The sequence below is a fragment of the Mesoplodon densirostris genome, chromosome 16 (genome assembly GCF_025265405.1).
Source record: "Mesoplodon densirostris isolate mMesDen1 chromosome 16, mMesDen1 primary haplotype, whole genome shotgun sequence".
Classification (NCBI taxonomy): Eukaryota; Metazoa; Chordata; class Mammalia; order Artiodactyla; family Ziphiidae; genus Mesoplodon; species Mesoplodon densirostris.
Window position 1 is genome coordinate 78,409,507 of NC_082676.1, and position 19,854 is coordinate 78,429,360.

The 19,854-nt window shown below is 40.4% G+C and overlaps 1 protein-coding gene and 1 pseudogene across 1 annotated transcript in view; both read left to right on the top strand.

The window, feature by feature from the left end:
- The first annotated feature begins 828 nt into the window (after positions 1 to 828).
- Positions 829 to 1,180, top strand: LOC132477012 (transmembrane protein 14A-like; annotated as a pseudogene).
- A 10,604-nt stretch (positions 1,181 to 11,784) lies between these two features.
- Positions 11,785 to 19,854, top strand: part of BTBD3 (BTB domain containing 3) — a 39,554-nt gene continuing 31,484 nt past the window's right edge. Inside the window, exon 1 of the mRNA XM_060078769.1 lies at positions 11,785 to 11,938. The gene's annotated coding sequence lies outside the window, so the exon portion shown is untranslated. The remainder of the gene's footprint in view (positions 11,939 to 19,854) is intronic.

Sequence of the window (19,854 nt, forward strand, 5' to 3'; positions counted from 1 at the left end):
AAGAGATGGATGAAGAGGCCAGTAGGAGATGTTTCTTCCAAGCCCCTCTAGCAATCAAGTATAATGACCCCAGGGAGAGAGGAAGGTCATGACACAGGATCTGGAACATGGGATTTGGCCAGCTGGGTCAGGACAAGAGGATGCAGGTGGAGGCAGAGATAATGCTTCGGGGCCCAGGTAACAAAGAATCTCTTAAAGTGGAACCCAGAATATGACTCTCATGAAGGGAGAACAGAATGTTCTTCGGTAGCCTTGGACCTTGGCAGCATTTGTTGTGCTGGGCAGAACCGCTCTTGGAGGAGACATGGTACACTTAGGGGCTCGGCATCCATGGTTCTGAGTGAACCATGCCTCATGCCTCACCACATGTCTCGTGGGTACCAAACACTAGCGAGTGGTCAGGGACAAAATCAGAGCAGTGTCCTCTGGGTTAAATGGACAATCAGAAATAACCAGGTGGCTTTGAAGTGGGTGTTAAGGCCCTGCGTTTATGTAGGTGGGAACTAGGGACAAGAAAGCCAATTTTAGTGTGAAAATCAGTGTTTAATCTAGAGGCTAGTGATGCCAAGAGGCTCAGCTTCCAACTATTAAAATTAAAATTGAGAGTGCTGAGAGGTAGCACGCAGAGTCAGAAGGCGCTGGCGGCGGGGTCAGCTTCCGGACTGTAGCAAGTATTTACTGAGCACCTGCCTAGTGCTTGGCAGTGAGGTTGATGCTGTGAGAAAGACAAGACGAACTGAACCTGAGCTTAGTCCTCAAGGAGTTGGACTGGCCCAGAGGAGAGAGAAATTCAACGGAAGTAACTCTACACCAGACTTGACCTTGCCAATGGACCTGGTTGGTTTTGGTTATGCAGCCCTGGTGACATCCCTAAGCATTTTGGGATATAAGCAGAGAGGTGGTGTTCCATCTTTGATTGCTGGTCTTTTTGTTGGATTTTCAGCTGGTTATGGAGCTTACTGTGTCTCCAATGACAAGCAAGGTGTAAAACTATCACTGTTTTACAGCTTTCTTCCTGGACACCACAATGGGGGTGAGGTTTAAGAGATCCAAGAAAATCATGCCAGCTGGGCTGGCTGCAGGTTTAAGCCTAATGATGATTCTGAGACTTGTCTTATTTCTGCTCTTGTCTCACCCTGAGAATTCGGAGGAACTGAAACCTAAATTCGTGTCATTCTGATGTAACGGGCAGAGCCTATTCTTTGTATTGAAAAGATAAATTTCAATATGGAAAGTTCAACATGGTCTTAATTTGTGTTACAAACCATAAAACAAATACCATCACCTCTAATATGGTCAATAGTTTGAGGGTTTTTTTTTTTAAACAAATGGTTTAACTGTTTTCTAATTATCACATACGGGTTTCATTAAAGATATTTAATAAATCATGATACACTCTTTGATTTGCTGTCATGTTTTATAGACGTGGTATTTTTTTGATAGTTCCAAATACTCATGTCTGAAATAAGTTTAAATTAAATTACAACTTATCAGATGATGGAATGCCCCTTAAGTGGGCTTCACAGAATGCTAATGTTATCTATTTGTCATTTGTGTTATATTTGAAATTATTTTTTTTCCATTTTAATTGTATTATTGCCAGTGTTTTTTTTCCTTAAAAAACTTCAGCCTCAGCACACTCTGTACCAACAGAACATAGTCAGTATTCAAATAAAACATTCTGTTTTAAAAAATTAAGTTAAATTAAAATTGAACTGTAGTATCTCCGTGATGTAATACCACACCCAACAGAAGGAACCAGATGAAAAAAGACAGAAAATATGAAGTGTTGACCAGGATAAGAAACATGAACTCTCACACAACGCTGGTGGGAGTGTAAATTTGTACAACCGCTACTGTTGAGCAATGTCTACCAAGGCTGACTTATTCAAATCCTCTGACTCAGCAATCCTCCTTCTAGGTATAAGTCCAACAGAAATATGTCCCTCTCTGTCCACCAAAGACATGTATAAGAAAGTTCACAGCACCACTGTTTGAACAGGGAAAAACTGGAAAACAGCCACAATGCCCATCGATAATCACACTGGATGACTAAGTTTTGAAACAGTCACACATGGGATACTATACAGCAATCAGAATGACCTACAACCACCCCCAATGATCTGAATGGAGCTCACAAACTTAATACTGAGCAAAGGAAGACACAAAAGAGACATAGTGTATGATTCCATTTATAGAAAATTTGAAAACAGGCAAAATGAGTCAATGCTGTCAGAAATGAGGATGCTGCTATCCTGAGGAATTGGGCAGTAGTGTCCAAAAGGGGCATGAGGTGGGCTTTTGGATGATGGTCATGTCCTGTTTCTTAGTGAGAGTGCTGGTTACATGGATGCTTTTAGGTTGTGAAAATTGAGTTGCACACTTATGCATAGTTTTCCATGTGTATGTTATACTTTGATAAAAATTTTAAAACTTGGTATTAAACATCAAGTCAAAGTAATATGATGTGATATGATGTGATAAAAATTTGGTTGTCTTACAAATAGCTGACACTGTGTAGTGTTGATAGTGTCGGCTATTTGTAAGGCAACCAATTTTTTTTTTTTTTGGCCACGCCTCATGGCTTGCAGGGTGCAGGATTGAACCTGCACACTCGGCAGTGAAAGTGTGGAATCCTAACCACTGGACCACCAGGGAATTCCGACAACCAAATTTTTATTTCAGCAAATAATACTCTCTGAATTTTAGCTTTCTCATTTTAAAAATGGGGAAAATGATATCTGTTGTATTCATATGGTTGATTTGAAAATCAAGTGAGTTAATGGGTAAAAAAAAACCTTCATAAACTGTGAAAATGTATACACATGGAAGATATTCCTGTTGGAAAAAAAGTAGAGGAGGTTTCGATTTTAATTTTTAAATGACTTTTCACTGTTAAGGAATAGCTCCCTTTGGCAAATGATAGTAATTGTAAATGTTTTGGATCAGATTTTAAAAAGCAGGTTTGTCAATTATATAATGGTCTTTAATGTACCCAGATTGTTGCTTTTGTTTCAGAAAACAGAAAATTACATGATAGCTTGTAAATGGCACATTCAATTTCACACACTGAGAATGCTTGAAAAGTAAAAGGTCCACATATAATGCAGGAACTCAAATTTAATGGCATCAAATGATACATAATTTGATTCGTTCAGCCACATTTCCAGAAATTAATCACTGAGTGTTAGTGTCTTTCTGTCCTTTGTGACTTGGTTTGTCAAAAGAAAACTGCCCTTTTTGCCATATCACTACTAATCAGCATTAGATGGCATTTCAATCCAGTGCTCAGCATCTGGAAACATTTTAAAAGGTCAGACTGCTACTCCCTTATTCAATTTACTAAAGTTTCACAAACATAATGAGCTTCCCAAGATGCTTAGAAACACCTTTAGAAATCAATGGAAACTTTGTTAGAGCAAAAATTGGGAGAAAAGATTAGGAGAGGAAATTGGAATGAATGATCTGTCGCTTCTTCCTCTCCCACTGATGTTTTTTCTCTAGATCAGAGTGCCTGAACAGTACCACCGTTGAACTTTTAGGATGGCTAATTCTTTGTGGGGTGGGAGCTGCTATCCTACGCATTATGTTTAGCAGCAGCCCTGACCTCTAACCACCTGATGCCAATAGTCCCCTCCCCCAACATTGTGACAACCAAAAAGGTCTCCAGCCAATGCTAAATATCTCCAGGAAGGGAGAGGGGCTTAAAATTTCCTCCAGGTGAGAACAACTGCTCTGGATGGAAATCTGCTAATGCCTTTGTCTTCAGATCTTCTCCAAGACGTTGACACCTTTGTACAATTTTCCCAAACTTTCTGGAAACAGTCTGGATGTAAGGTGCCCAGCTAAGGTGTGCAAGTAACTGGGTGGTTTGGCAAACCCATGTTGTTCTCTGGCACAGTGGGTCAGTGCCTTTTGTGAACATCTTTAGAGCATACCTCCATTGACAGCATCACATTTTGAGAAGATCAGAGAGGACTAGAAATCAGAGGACAAGAGGCAATCACTGAGGGGAATGAAGATAATATTCAGGTCTGCCTGGGAAGGGACTTGATGACGCCTCTCCGTGTCTGTGTTTACCTGGTGCATGTGGAGCTGCCCTGCTCACATCCCCTCACACTTACTGGTGCAAAACGCCTGGCTTCCAGGTGCCAGCAATTGAGATTCTTTGCCTTTTTTCTGGCCACTGAACCACCTTCAGCTCATAAGCAAAGGTTGAATGGAAGTGCAGGGAAATCAGTTTCCCTGGGAGCAGAACCTCAGTCTTTGATGGACTGGATGAGAATTGATGGATAACGAGCCCAGCTCCCTCCAGCCTCAACTGGGACATCCCTGGTGTGTGTTCCCCACTCGGTCCCCCCAGTCCCCCACAGGACTGAGCTCCAGCTGGTAACCTGGCTGCGTCCCACTCACTGTTTCACTTCCTGGCTTCACCCTCAGTGTTTCCTTGGATCACCTCCAAACACACTACTTGCACTTGAATCCTGTTTGGAAGTTTGGTTCTGAGGAAAATCAAAGCTAAATGGTCTGGTGGGATATGACTTTTTGCCGTCACATTCTGGAATATTCCAAACCCATGAAGCTAACCTTGGGAGAATTAGACTCCACAGGGCTTCTCGGGGTCCAACTTATTTGATCAGAAAGAATACCTTCTCCAGCCTTTATGGGGAGTTGCACAGTAATAACCCTTTTTAGAAGGGCAAACAGCACAATACAAGTAGGTGGTGTTTTATTCGTCTGTTTTTTGTCATTCACTCATGTAGGCACAGAATGTTGCATGGTAACTCACAGCTCTATGAACTTTAATTTACTCTTATAAGGTTATAATCTAGTAACAAACAATTTACAATGCCTGTTTAAAGGGAAAAAGAAAAAAGGTTTCTATAGGACTCTGAACCTCCACAGATGCCAAATAAGCAAACCCAGAGAAGGAAATGTACTTGCTTATTTCTTAAAAACATAGCTCAGTCATATAACCAAGTGATAAAACACAATTCCTCTTACTTTAATGTCTGAGTTTAAGAAAATCTCTCTATATAACTCTTTAGTATGTTTTCCTCAAAATTCAACCCGGTTTAATGTCTGGGTTTAAGAAAATCTCTCCATATAACTCTTTAGTATGTCTTCCTCAAAATTCAACCGGGAATGGTTTTACATGATGAATTGAGCCATCAATTAAGAGGAAATGCAGTGAAAAACACACATGTGAACTACAAACGTTAAATGGATAACAGACAAGTAGGAAGTGTTTATCAGTACTGTATGCATATGAGAACTTGTTGCTTAATCTTTTTGAAATCAGGTTTAGAATTCTGATGAAATACATAGCATTTAAAACCTTTTTAGAATTCAAGACTGCGTAGTGTTTTAAACATATCTGTTTACTGATTGTTGGGTTAATCAAAGACTGTATTCATTTTTGTTATTTACCCATATAATCAATTTAAAAAAGGTTTTAAAAGTGTAAAAATGACTAAACCTCAAAGAAAAGTTCTACAAGACAGAAGGATACTAATAAAATTTGAGAGAGATCCCATTTACAATAGGGAGAGATAGTCAACACTGCAATTACTGAAGAGATTAAAAAAAAACCTTGCAGAGTAAGAACTGGAAATGTATGGAATCAAATGTGATAGAACTAACCAAATAAGACCTAGGCATGGCAGATTAAATTAATTAATGCCTGTATCCATTCTGGGCTTGCCAATGTGGCTTACTTTGGCTAATGAAACAGCATCAACTTGATGTAATCAGAGGCTTTAAAATGTGCATGGGTATTTTCACACAGTTTCTGGAGGGCCACCACTGCTCTGAGAACACACCTGGACTAGCCTGCTGGAGACGAACAGACCACGAGGAGCAGTGCTGAGCTATTCCAGTTGACCATCCTAGACCAACTAGCTTCCAGGTACCCCACCTGGCCCAGAAGCAGAACTGCACAGCAGACCCAGAGATTCGATGGAAGCAATAAAGGTTGTTGTCTTAAAGCCACTAATTTCTAGAGTGGTTTATTACTGAGAGGTATTAGATATACCTGATATGTTAGGTACAGATAATCAACAATGACTGGAGTAGAAAACAAGGTGGGAAATTTTTGTCATGAATGTTTGAGTTAGCTCTTATACTGGCAGTAGGATGTTGGGTGCAAGAGTTAAACATATTAAATAAATGTAGGCATCATAGAAAAGTTTTGTGATCCCATTGTCAGAGGTGATTTCTCTATTAGGAGATTTTCTAAACAATCATAAAGTAAAAATTCCACAGAACAAATACATAAGTGCCAACACTCAACAGTTCTCACCAAGCACTGAAGTTAAATCTTTACCTGGAATTGTCCATGTTACATCGGAACTCATGGCCTGATTAATCAAAGCTTGGAATTTTATTAGCAATTGTTAATTTTATTAAGAAATAGTAGTGATGCACATGTGCCACGTACGCTATATATGCTACACCGCTAGTATGTTTCACCATGATTTTTAAATGCTATTTGTTTCAAGTAAAGAACAATTGACACTGGTCTCATAATATTTAAGTTTTGATAATGCCTTAAATAAAACTAGTGATTCTCAAACTTTGTTGCATATTAGAATCACCCGAATTTCTTTTTTCATCCCAATGCCCAGGTGACACCCTAGAGCAAATACACTAGAATCATGGGACCATGACACAGGCATCAACATTTTTTCATCTTTTCTCAGGTGATTCCAATGTCCAGCCACTTTTGAGAACCAACAACCTAGTCCTAAATCTGTGCTGTCCAGCTCGATAGCAACTAGTCACATGTGGCTACTAATTATTTGAAATTGCAGTCTGAATTAGGATAAGCTGTAAGAGGAAAATACAAACCAGATTTTGAAGATGTAGTATGAAAGCAAATGTAAAATATTTCATTAATAATTTTTTACATTTATTACATGATGAAATGATAATATTTTGAATATCTGGATTAATACATTATTGAAGTTAATTTCACTTGGTTTTACTTTTTAAAATGTCACTAGAAAATTTTAAATTTCATATGTAGCTCAAACCTGTGGGTAACATTTCTTTCTTAGACAGCACTGACCTAGACTGTCCCATTAAACTAGAATATAAGGTATATAAATAATTTTAATATTCATGTGACTTTACAAAACCTTGCTTAATGAAGTATGTGTTTACATTCTAGAAAACTGGATATAATTTTCTGTAGTGTAGGAGGTTCATTTTTAAAGAAACAACCCTCTATAACCCAGAACTGGGTTTGTTGCACTGTTTTTGTCGTTGCTTATGCAAAATAATTTGCATGTATTTAATTTTTATGATTATACTCAATTTAATATTTTAAATGTCATATGGATGGAACGTTTACTTAGGATTTAAAACTACAGGTATAATTAAAATGTGCAAAAGTCATCTTATTGAAAAGTTGTGTGTCAATGACATTTTGTCCGTGGGATAAAATATTAAAGGGAAGAGGGAGGTAGAACTGGAAAAAATAACAGATATTGTGCCTGCTAGCCATTTTATATTATATTTTGATTTTTCATGATCAAATATTCTTATAGTAAGAAATACTTATATTGCCATTCTCTTTACTGAGTAGGCAATATTCTACTTGTGATACTCACCAGGTTGAATTCTTTTGAATAGTATTAATTTAAAAAAATCATGGAGAGAGGATGCCGTGTATGAATCTGTAGTGCAGAGCTATGTTTTAGTTCTAATTTTAAACCATTTAATGTGAGCACATTGGTTAATTCTGCAAGGCACCATTCCAGAGTTGGTAATTTTTTAAAAAAATTTGGTCCAGGATGTATTTTAACTTATTCCACATCTCCTATTATCATTATTATTCATCAGATGATAATTAACATCCATGGCTGGAGGCCATTCCTTTCAATTTTATTAAAACTCTTCCTTTTCTAGTATACAGTTTCCTTTAATCCCAGATTAATTTATTTCCCACTCACTGTGGCAAATCTCCTGAAATGAATATATTCACAAATTCTTATAATAAAATAACATCCTGATTATTTAAAAATTACTAAAATGCTGTGTATTTTCCCTAAATCACTTGCTTTTGTCAGTCCTGCAGTTGGCTTACTCTCATCCACAGTGGAATATTTCATTCTCAGCCAAAAGGAAAAAGGGGGTCACATCATGACAGCCCTGGCTACAGAACAAACATGATGGCCATCTCTGTCCACCTGGTTCATGGTTTCCAACTCAATTATTCCTTGTCCTTTTATGAACTCTAATCCCCACTGTTTGTTATTGTCATGTTAGATTTTTATGTATTCTCCTCATAAATCTTCATGAGGTCAGGGGAATTTACCTAAGTTATTATTTTTTTAACTCTAAAGTTAAATTCTCCTTTAAACAAAACAACAGCCATGACGGAAAAAGAAAGAGGAAACGAGGAAAAGAGGAGCTTTTACCTCTGAATGGCTTGTAAAGGCCACTCCTGCCTCACCCTCTCTTATTATACCCTGTAAACTCTGAACTGAAGCAAGTGAGTCAGGGGAATGAGAATGCTATTTTATTTAATATTTACCAGCTTTGTTCAAACTTTTTTTAAAAGATGCTGCTCTACCCCATTGGCTTGTGCCAAACCAAACTGTGCAACCTGAGGGCCACAATGGAGGCAGGATGAGGAGAGGGAGCCCCCAGAATCAACTTCCTGAACAAGGTACAACTGGCTCAATCATTTATGCCCCTCCTAAGGCGCTTGCCACATTCTGCCTTACATTATAGCTATGGACTCATAGGCTCTTTGATCAATTCCCCGAGAGCAGGGATGTTGCCTAGTACATAACAAATGGCAATATCTGTAGATTCAATGGAATATCTTATCCATTTTTGCATGCTCCCAATAGCTACTGGATTGCCCCAAAAGGGATTCAATAAACACACTGATTGAATGCTATATCATGCATCTACTCTGAGACTGAAAATTATTTCCAGTGTAAACTTTCCTTAGGTGGCTCCCTCCCAGCAGCAAGTAGTTAATTGTACTGGCACTAAAATTGAAATAAAATGTTCAGACGTGAAACCATGTCACTGCTTTACATGTATGGTGTTTTAAGAGTACAGCTAGAGTCTATCTTTAGTTAATGGCTCATTAGGCATTTATTTGAAAATAATTAAAATATTCATATGTATCACCTTTTTGGTATATCATAGCTAGGGAGACCAAATTGTGTTACCTCCTATATCAGTTTTTTAAATTTAATAGTATTACCCAGTGAATCAAGAAAATCTCACAGTGCCAATATCCACACTCTCTCCTCTTTTGGTTTCTGCCTCTGGTATTCATTCACAAGTAATAGCAGTTGCCATTTATTCAGACCCTAGCATGTGCTGGGTGCTTTACCCATTTTTATTTAATTTGTCATAACCTTATAAGTTAAAGATTATAATCCCCATTTTTCAGATTCAGATGATAATTAAGTCATGTAATCTTCATAACCTCGCAAGGTATATTAGTCAGGGTTCTTCAACTAGAGAGAGAGGGAGAGAGAGAGAGAGAGAGAGACTTATTTTAAGGAATTGACTCACATGATTGTGGAGGCTGGCAAGTCCATAATCTGCAGGGTGAGCCAGCAGGCTGCAGGCCCAGGGAAGAGTTGCATTTCAAGTCCAGAGGCAGTATGTTGGCAGAATTCCTTTTTTTTTTCAGGGGAGGTCAGTCTTTTTCTATTTGGGCCTTCAACTGATTGGATAAGGCCCACCCACATTATGGAAAGCAATCTGCTTCACTCAAAGTCCACTGTTAATGTCACCTGAAAAAAAATACCTTCGCATAAACATCTAGACTATGTTTGACCAAATATCTGAGTACTGTGGCCTGGCCAAACTGACACATAAAATTAACCATCATACAAGGTAAATATTATGATTTCATGCTACTGTAGGGGAACAAAACTTGCCACCCCAAAATGTCTCTTTGGTATGCAGATTTTTTTTAGAACTGAAAACAATCAAGGCCCAAAAGACTCAGGAATAAATTTTGACCTTCCCCCTAATTGCCTAAAAATTTTAGATATAGGGTCTATTCCAGGAATAGAGCTATCACCAGAGATACCTGCAAAAAATATGGGCTAGGGATGGTAGGGGAATAGGGCCTAGAGATCAAAGTCCACTCTGTGTCCCATTGTCTCTGTCTGACCCAGCAAACAGTTATTTACCAAACATTTATATGAATTGCCTTCTCCCCCTTTCAAGTCCCAAACCACGACCCACAGCATCTTCTTTTGCCTTTAAACTGAAGATGATATTTAAGGTAAGGGTGTCAGTCATTTTGGTGAGTTACTCAGTTTTCCTGGCTCTCTGCCAGGAAATAACATATGTTATTAAACTGTTGTTTGATTTTCTTCTGTTAATCTGTCTCAATTGAATTCTTACACCAGCCAGAAGAACCTAAAAGGAAAGAGGAAAATTTCTTCCTCCCTGACATTACAGACGAACACAGTAAGGCTCACAGGTATTGAGTAATTTGCATGACATCAGACAGTTTGTTTCAGAGCATCTGGACTTTATAAAAGGGGTTTTTGTTTTCCAAGTCCATATATTTTTCACTACATATACTGTCTCTCAAATTAATGTTTTTTTAATTAAGTAGAAATGTATTCTCCCAGGACCAAACTCATGTTAAAAGAAGCATTTAGTGTTGTAGCTGTACATTTTAAAGGTCTAATTTATCCACTAATAAATATCTACCAAGGATGATGATCTAATCTAATGAAGTAGGTGTCTGTCATGAGAAACAACTCTTTACAACCAAACAGGCAGTGACAAAAACTAGGGAATCCTGTCCTTCACAATCTCTGAAAACGTTTCCATGTATTCTATTTCTGATGCCAACACTTGAATTCAGGACCCTTCTACATCTACAGCATTTCACTGCTAGTCTTCACCTTATATTCCAAAATTCTGCATCTAATCAGACCGCCAGAAACACCAGAACCTTCTCCCTCACACCTTTAGTATTTATCAGTTATCCACGAAAAAAAGCTGAAAATTTGAAGTGAAGCATCAAAAATCTTTTGCAGACGAGCTTCAAGTACCCTTCCAGCCACCGTTTTTGCCCTTCACTATGAAAAACACATTCATATTAAACTTGTCCCCAAGAAGGTTCATGAGCTCATATATTACTTGCTTTTTTTTTTTTTTTTTTTTTTTTTTTTTTTTTTTTTTTTTTTTTTTTTTTGCAGTTTCTGCCTTTGCGTTGACCTTTCTCCCAGGTGAGCTTATCTTCTGATTCCATCTCTTACCCTTCCAGGCTTCTCAAAGTTTTCTTACCACCCCAGCCAGAGGCAACTCTCCTTCCCCAAACTGCTTAAGAGTGTAGTTAAGGTTTGCAGTTTCAGGTACTGGATGATCTCTATTTATGCACTTTTCTCATCTGTTCAAAGAGAGGGCTGGATTCAGGGCCCGAAAAAGAATCCCAAAGCCAATGCAATCTGTTCACCATTACCTGAGGATGCCTTGTGTTCTGCACAAAGGCTCTGTCAAAGTAGGTGCTCAATAAATATTTAACACCTTAATTGACGAACGATACAGAGAAGAAAACTGCAACTTGTGGGACAACAGCGAACTTCCTTCTCAGCGAAGGGTGACTTTTGGCCCTCTTCCACTTCCCTACGTTTCACAGGTCCAGGGTCACAGCCGACTATGCCACCGGACCCTAGGAAGGGAAAGGCACTACGCATGCCCAGTATCCAGGGGCGCCTCCAGGCGCGCAGCCTGCTCGGCCCCGCCCCTCCCGTCGCTCGGGTGCGCGCGTGCGCGGCCCCGCGGAGCGTGCCCTGCGTGCGGGTGCCCGCCGAGCCCGCCGGGCGCTGGTTCCCCGAGTGCCCGGGCCGGGGCTTGAGGAGCGGGCACCGGGCCGGGGCAGCGAGCAGTAAGCAGAGCAGACGGCGGGCGCTGCCTGAGGCGACAAGGACAGCGAACGGTGAGTGAGGGGACCGTGAGCGAGCGGGCGGGCGCCTCCGCGCGTGCGCAGCGTCGGACCGCCGGGCCAGGGGCGCGCTCCCGGCCGCGGGCCGAAGGGGCAGAGCTTGGCTGGGCAGGGACGGGGCTGCCGGCCGGCGTCGGGACAGGGGTTGTGGGGGCGCCCGGATCCCCGTCCCGGCTCGAGAGGCGCTGGCCGCGCGGGTGGGCTTCGGGAAGAGCTCCAGGCGGGACGGTGCTGGTTCCGCGCGGAGGTCTTGGCGTCCGGGCCCGAGGGCAGGGCTAGCTGCAGCTGAGGACGCCGGGGAGGGGCGAGGCGAGCCCCCCGAGGCTCCTGCCTGCAGTACGGGCGCTCGCTGAGTGCGCGGCCCCCGGAGGTGGCCGAGGTCCAGGGAGGGGGCGCGGCCGAGCAGCTTCGGCGTCGAGCAGGTGGCGGGGCCGCGCCCCTCGCCCAGGAGTCGCGGGTTGGAAACGGGAGCAAAGTTCCCCGGAGCAACTTTACTGGGGCGCAGCCTGCGGGGCCCGGCCGACACCCCGTCCTTCGCCCAGCCCTGTTGGCCTCAGGACCCCCGTGAATGCTGGTGGGCTTTTGCGGGTTCAGTTTCCTTCTGGTCCTGGAGCTCGTCCTCCCCAAGTTCTGAGCTGTATTCACTGCCAATTCGCTCTTAAAATAGATGTGTAAGTTTGGTGTTTCGGTAAGAAGGATATTTGCTCTCTTGGGAAGAAAGGGCTTATATTGCCAGTTTGTTTGGTTTTTTTAATCTCAAAGAAAGTATTGTTAGGGCATACCGGGGACTCCTATTTATCAAGAAACCTATTGTCCTGTGTGTGCTTGGAGAAAGCCAGCTAATTTCTATTATTAGCCGTAAAAAGACAAAGGGAGATAACTGTGCTTTCTCTTCTCCTTTCTTTCTTTCTCTCTCTCTCTCTCTCTCTCTCTTTTTTTTTTTTTTTTACCCTTTGGTTTAAATACTCTCTGCCACCTCGCCACATCTTGGAGTACTGTAGTTCCCAAAACTGGCTGCACAAAAGCATCATTGGAGACTTTTAAAACTCTGCTCAAAATTGCACCCCAGACCAATTAAAACACGGTGTGTAGTTTATAAAGTTCCCTCGGTAATTCCAGTAGTGCAGCAGAGTTTGGGAAGCATAGGTTTAGTTTAAGAAAGTCAAGATTTTAGTTTTGCAAAGTAGCATTCAGTTTGTAACTGATGAGACGAAACTCTGGCTTCGTTTTCCATAGACAGGAACTCACAAAGAGTGGTTTGTTCCCGCCGGGGAGGGAGGGAGGGAAGCGTCTCTAATGGTTCAAACTTTAGCTGAACTGTATAATACGACTCCAGCGTCCAGACATTGTTCTAACTGGTGTTTTGAATTTCTTTTGGGCGTGTTGAATTTCCTAGTAGTAAGCCCACCTTCCTAACCCCTGCCGCACCCAAAGGGTTTCATCTTTTAACCCTCTCTCAGCCTCCCTCCCCCGTTTCCCCTCTTAACCATCCCCCAGCCTCAGAGAGGATCCCCGCCCCCAGCATATACTGACTCTAAGGGGTGACTTCAGGTTACCATAGCAACGGGTCTTCCAGGGGAAGTGGACGGGTCTACCTTTGGTTTTCTGAATAGGACTCTTCCTTTTCTAAAGATTTTGAATGAGCCTTTTCAGTTCTTGGCCTCAGCTCAGGTAAGGGTGAGTTCACGCAATTCCACTTTTTCTTTCTAAGTAATTTCAGAGTTATTTATTCATGCTGTTGTATGAAGTGATAATGCTAGCAGCTCTGCTGTTCTACCTTTACCAGTCTTTGCGCTAAGAACTTGTGTAACAAAGTTCCAAAAGAGGTGGAAGCAACTTTTTTTAAAAAATCGTTTTTCTTTGGGGCACACAAATCTACGAAGTATATGCATCATTTTTCTAAACTCCGAAGACATATTTAAGAAAATTTAAAAGTGAAATATAATCCTATATCCATGCAAAAACCTTTGCTAATTTGTGGCCCAAAAATGTCATTGTCAGTTTGTAAATTGTTTCGTTCCTAGAAAGTGCTTTGCCATGATTCTTTGCAAAAAGTTAAACCACTTGTAACATTATACTTTAAAATAACAAAGGAAAGGCACAGTTTGTCTACAGATTCACCCACTCCTTCCCTTCCCCAACACACACACATCCAAACAAAGATAATTTTTTAAAATGTTCATTCTTTTATGTTCAAAACAGATATTCCGCAGCCAACTAATTCCAGTTTACCTTTTAAGGAACTCTTAAAACTGTTCCACACAAAATAGTACAGACATATTTACGTGTCTTTAGGCTTTTTGTTTTTATGAAACCTTTCCAACTTTAGTGTGTAAATAATAATCAGAATTCGATCAGTCAATTCAAAATGCTTATGGTAGTATAGTGACTCCCAGCATCTATTGGGGATTGCAGAGGTTTTCTTTACTCTTGTGTTATGTGCTAGTTAACTTTCTGGTTACCAAGCAGATTCCATAAGGTTAATTTTCCCCATTTTACTCTGAGAAGAGAATAATAGTGGAAAATCCTCTCATTTGATGGACCTTGTAGTTCACCAGTAATGCTGTGCAGCTAAGGCAGTAACTGCTCACCTAATCTTTTCATTCCATGTTTAAAAATTGAGGCCTTCTAAGCATCTACAGTTGAGAATTTCTATTCTTTCTACGGTTTTTAAACATTTTAAAATGAAAAACCATTGTCCTTGTTGTAGACATTTTGGGAATTACCAAAACAAGTTAAAAAAATAAAAATCACAGGTACGTCCAGAAATAACTGTTCATGGGATGATATGCTTCCATTTGTCCCATTTTATTTGTCTGCATATATATACTTTTAAGCAAAATTGGCACTTTAATTTCATTTGTGTTTTTGAATACTGCCTTTTCGCTTAATGTATCACAGACATTTCCTATGCCCTTAAATCTTCTTTGAAAATGAGATTTTTAATGATGGGTATGCCAAAGTTTATTTAGCTAGTTTTCTCTTTTTTGACATATTTCCATTTTCAGTGTTTGGAGGTATGATATTAAATTCTGGTTGCAAATCCTAGCTTGGCCACTTCCGATCTAAGTGACCTTAATTACCTAATTATTTGATTGTGCTTCCTTTATCCATAGAATGGGGGGTAGTAATTGTGCTGGCAACATAGAGTTTTGGAGCGATGGAATGAACCAGATAGAGGAAGGTCTTCAACAGAGTCTGGCAAAGGATGTAGGCTCAGAAAGTAATAGCAGACACACAGGCAGAGCTGGGGTAAATGCCCTTGTCTGAAAGTCTTACTGTCTCTGACTTGCTCAGGCTAGATTTATAGCAGAATTCCTGGGGCAGAGGTGAACTCTTTTATGACTCCTGAGGCCTGTTGCCAAATTGCTTATGCCAGAACACGTCAATGCCCTTACACACGGAACGGTCTTCCCATAGTGTCAGCACTCCAGTGTTTAATCTTTCCTAATCTTCTATAAAAATGTGGTCTTATTTTAATTCATATTTTTTTGGTAACTAGTGAAATTAGTAATTTGCTTTTTTTTTTTTTTTTTTTGGTATGCGGGCCTCTCACTGTTGTGGCCTCTCCCGTTGCGGAGCACAGGCTCCGGACGCGCAGGCCCAGCGGCCATGGCTCACGGGCCCAGCCGCTCCGCGGCATATGGGATCCTCCCAGACCGGGGCACGAACCCGTATCCCCTGCATCGGCAGGCGGACTCTCAACCACTGCGCCACCAGGGAGGCCCAGTAATTTGCTTTTTATTTGTTCATTTTGCCTTCTGAGAGTTGTCCAGGTACTTTGTCCATTTTATTGTTAAATGATGATTTTTAAAAATGATTTAAAATATCCTTTAATATAAAGAGATAATATATGTATAATTAAATATTCTATATATATATTATATAACATGCTCTTAATATAAAGAGCAAATAATATAAATATGCTCTTAATGTAAAGAGCATTGTGCCTTTATCATATTTGTAATTTTTTTTTTTTTCCTCTGCAGCTCATTATTTGTCTTTTAATTTACTTTATGGTGTTTTCCAAACAACAGGATATTTTTACTTTTATGTTGTCAGCTCTTTCCATCTTGTCCGTTATGACTTTTCCTTGTAAATATTTACGTTTGAAAATATAAACAGAGGTGAGGTAAATGAAGCAAAAATTTTGGAAATATATTAAATTTGTACATTTAGTTCTATATTAGCACATGGATGTGAATTGTTTTACAGCACCTTCTCCTCCTGAGCCAGCCCATCTAGTCTACCAGCACCATCTGTTAAACAGTCCATCCTTTCCTCAGTGGGTTGTGGTCTTCCCTTTAGTATATTTTAAGATCTTGACTAGCTTTTGGGTCTGATTCTGTTTTAGGTCTTACTCATCTATCATTGACCTCTTATCTTAATCAATGTTAAATCTTTTTCAATGTACATTTAGAATATATAAAAGTATCTGCTAGAGGAAGTCACACTGTTCTTTAAAAAATCATAATTATAGTCATCTATCCTTTCAAATAAAAATTATATTACTATCTTTATACTAATACATGCACATAATTTAAATCTAAGAATACTAAAATACTTATTGTAAAATAAGTGGTCCCCTATCTCTCATCACCCTCCACCCATCCCCTCAGGCTCCTCAGTGGCAGTCTTTTGACTGTTACTGGTTTCTTTTGAGTTTTTCACTGGGACCACATACGAGGTCTTTTCCTGTTGGGCTGGTCAGAGGGTGGTCATCAGGCAGCACCCTGCGCTGAGGAAAGGGTCCAGCTGCCAGTGTTGGGGATACATCTGGCTGGAGTCTTAGCATGCTCTTCACTTTGGGGAAGGTTCTGGTGCTCTCACAGTCCAAATACTTACCTGTTTTATCTACTCTCCCAAGAATCAGTCTCCAGTCTTGCTGGGCTCAGGCAGGGACTGTGGGCCAGAGCAGGAGGTGGGAGGGGCATCCGGGAAGTGGGGCTGCTAACCTTATTTTAGCCCGCTACCCACTGGAGTGCTTCTCAGCTTTTCTCACTGCTGGTGGAGCGTTTCACTCTTAGGGCTGCTGAGCTGCTACTTGTCCATCTGCTTTCCACTTTCATGATTTTGTTGTAATTTCCACTACAGTTCTTTAAGTCCTTGCATCTTTGTCTTCTGGAAAGAACTCTTATTTATTTATTTATTTATTTATTTATTTATTGCGGTACGCGGGCCTCTCACTGTTGTGGCCTCTCCCGTTGTGGAGCACAGGCTCCGGACGCGCAGGCTCAGGGGCCATGAATCACGGGCCCAGCCACTCCGTGGCATGTGGGATCTTCCCGGACCGGGGCGCGAACCCGCGTCCCCTGCATCGGCAGGCGGACTCTCAACCACTGCACCACCAGGGAAGCCCTGGAAAGAACTCTTTACTGCCATTTTTGTGGAGTTTAGAGGGAGGATGTGCTTGAATGTTTTGTCAAATGTGCCATCTTAACCTGGAATGCTCTGCAGATGAATCCTTAGAACTGAGAAATATCCAGTTATTTTGGTTCGTTGGCAAGGACTGTCATGTACATGTGAAGTAGTCAGTGTTTCTCTGAAGGGATGTGAAAAGTTATACAGACCTTCTGTCTCTTAGCAGAGGTGTTTTGTTTGTTTGTTTACTCTTTATATAAGTCCTAATATTTATTGTTAGGGTTCTTCTTAGGTATTTATGTTTTTGTTGCTGTTGTGATGGGTTCTTCAAATTGCCTATTGCTGACAAGATGGTGGTTGATTTTTGTAATTTTATTTTATAGCTGGTTCTTACTCTAAGAGCTTTGCAGTTTATTCTCTTGGGTTTCCTAGTTACGTAATGACACTTGTGTCTACTTCTTTCTAACAATTATACCTTTTATTTTGGTTTTACGGCAGGCTGCACTAGTGTTAGCATTCTGGAACATTATAAAATACATCTGGAACATTATCAAATAGTAATGGCAGTAATGTGCAAACTTTTGTTCTTTAATAGGAAAAACAGTAGTACAATATTGGCTTTTGTTTTATCATAATTCCTCATCAGGACAGAGGAAATCTATCCTTTTATTTCCAATTTACCTAGAGGTATTTTTATTATTTTTTTTAAGGGATAGGAATTGAATGGAATTCAATTAGCAGTAATCTGCTAATAGGAATTAGCAGATTTCTGTTAGCAGCTACGGTTTATCACTGGTATTTCTTAACAGATCTACTGACTTGAGTCCCAAATATTAAACTGGAGTAAATCCTTCCTTTTGAATAATTCTTTAGAAAAGCGAATTCAGTTTGTGACAAAATTAAAAGGTAACATCACATTCAGTGCATATTCATGTCTTCTGTGTTGGGGGCTGTGTGGGATACAGTCACCAGGGCTTTTTCAAAAGAAAATATTGTAAATTGCAGAATCCAACAATCAACTCTCATCTTTACTCTTGGCAGCACTTGCTATAGTTGGTCATTCTCTCTTTTGATTTGACTTTCTTCATTTGATTTTGAGGACACCACAGTCTCCTGCTTTTCCTTCTGTACCACTGGCTTTTCAGTCATTTTTTTTTAAATGTGTGTGGTTTTTTGTTTGTTTGTTTGTTTTCACACCAGCCTGTTAATTTGGAATACTTCAGGGCTCAGTTCTTGTGGGACTCTTGTCACAAACAATTGTAAGATTTTAATAAAGTACCATGTAGCTCCTTTAGACTCCCAATGTATGTTTCCAGTTGAAGTAGGTCTTTTAAACTCCTGATGCATATATCCAACTACTTTTTTGACTTCTTCACTTGAATACATAAAATATACTTCAATTTTAAGGACTAAAACGGAATTTCTGATCTTCCTCTGCAAACCTGCTCTCCCTGTAGCCTGCCCTATTTTGGTGTCGGGGTAGCTCCATTTTTTGGGTTATTCAAGCCAGAAACCTTGGAATCATCCTGACTCTTCTCTTTCTCTCCCACTTTACATCCAGGCTGTTAGCAGATCCTGCTGCTCTATCTTCCAGATGTATCCAGAATCCTGTCTTCCAAATAAATCCAGGAGTTCAACTCCTTTTCTCACGTCTACTGCAAGCACCTTCCTCCAAGTCTCCAGCACCTGTTGCTTGGATGGTATGCAGTGGCCTCTCCTTTCTTCTTCCCTGCCTTCCTTTAATATGTTATTGGCATAACAACCAGAGTGATCTTTTTAAACCATAGGTCGCATATGCTTAAAACCCTTCTCTGGCTCTCCATGTCACTCAGAGTAAAAGTCGAGATTCCTCATAATGATTCACAAAGCCCGACACCTTCTGGTTACCAAGACCTCTGACCTCCTCCCCACTCCTCTCCCTGCAATGGAATGCTCTCCATTCCAGCCATCCTTACCTCCTTGCTGATCCTGGAACCCTCCAGGCACATTCCCACTTTTAGGTCTTTGTGCTGGGTTTACCCTCTGCCTGTAGTATTTTCTCCCCAGATGCATTCATGGCCAGCTCCCTCACTGCCTTCAGGTCTTCACTAAGCTACCACCCTGTCAGTGATGTCTATGCTGTTTACAGTTGCGAACTGTGCCTGGTATTCCTCTTGGAATGCTTTACGTTTTCCTTTCTCCATAGCATCTACTACCTTCTAAATTACCGTATGACTTATTTATTTATTGTTTATTTTTAGTGAATGCTCTTTTCCCGTCCCTGCTAGACAGTAAGTTCCATGTGGCCAGGTATTTTATGTCTGTTTATTAATGTGTCCCAAGTGTGTGGTACATAGAAGATGGTCAGTAAATGTTTTTTGAATAAATGAACATAGTCTGCCTTCTCCATTTTTTTTCCAATGAATTTTTCATAAAGCAGTGTAGTCCTTTGGCATCTGTGGATCTAGCATTGGCGATTTAGCATCCCATCAGCAACGGGGAAGTTGAAGAACATGTATAATTTATAATGGATATAATAATACAGAGAGTGGTTATGAGGATTAAATAGG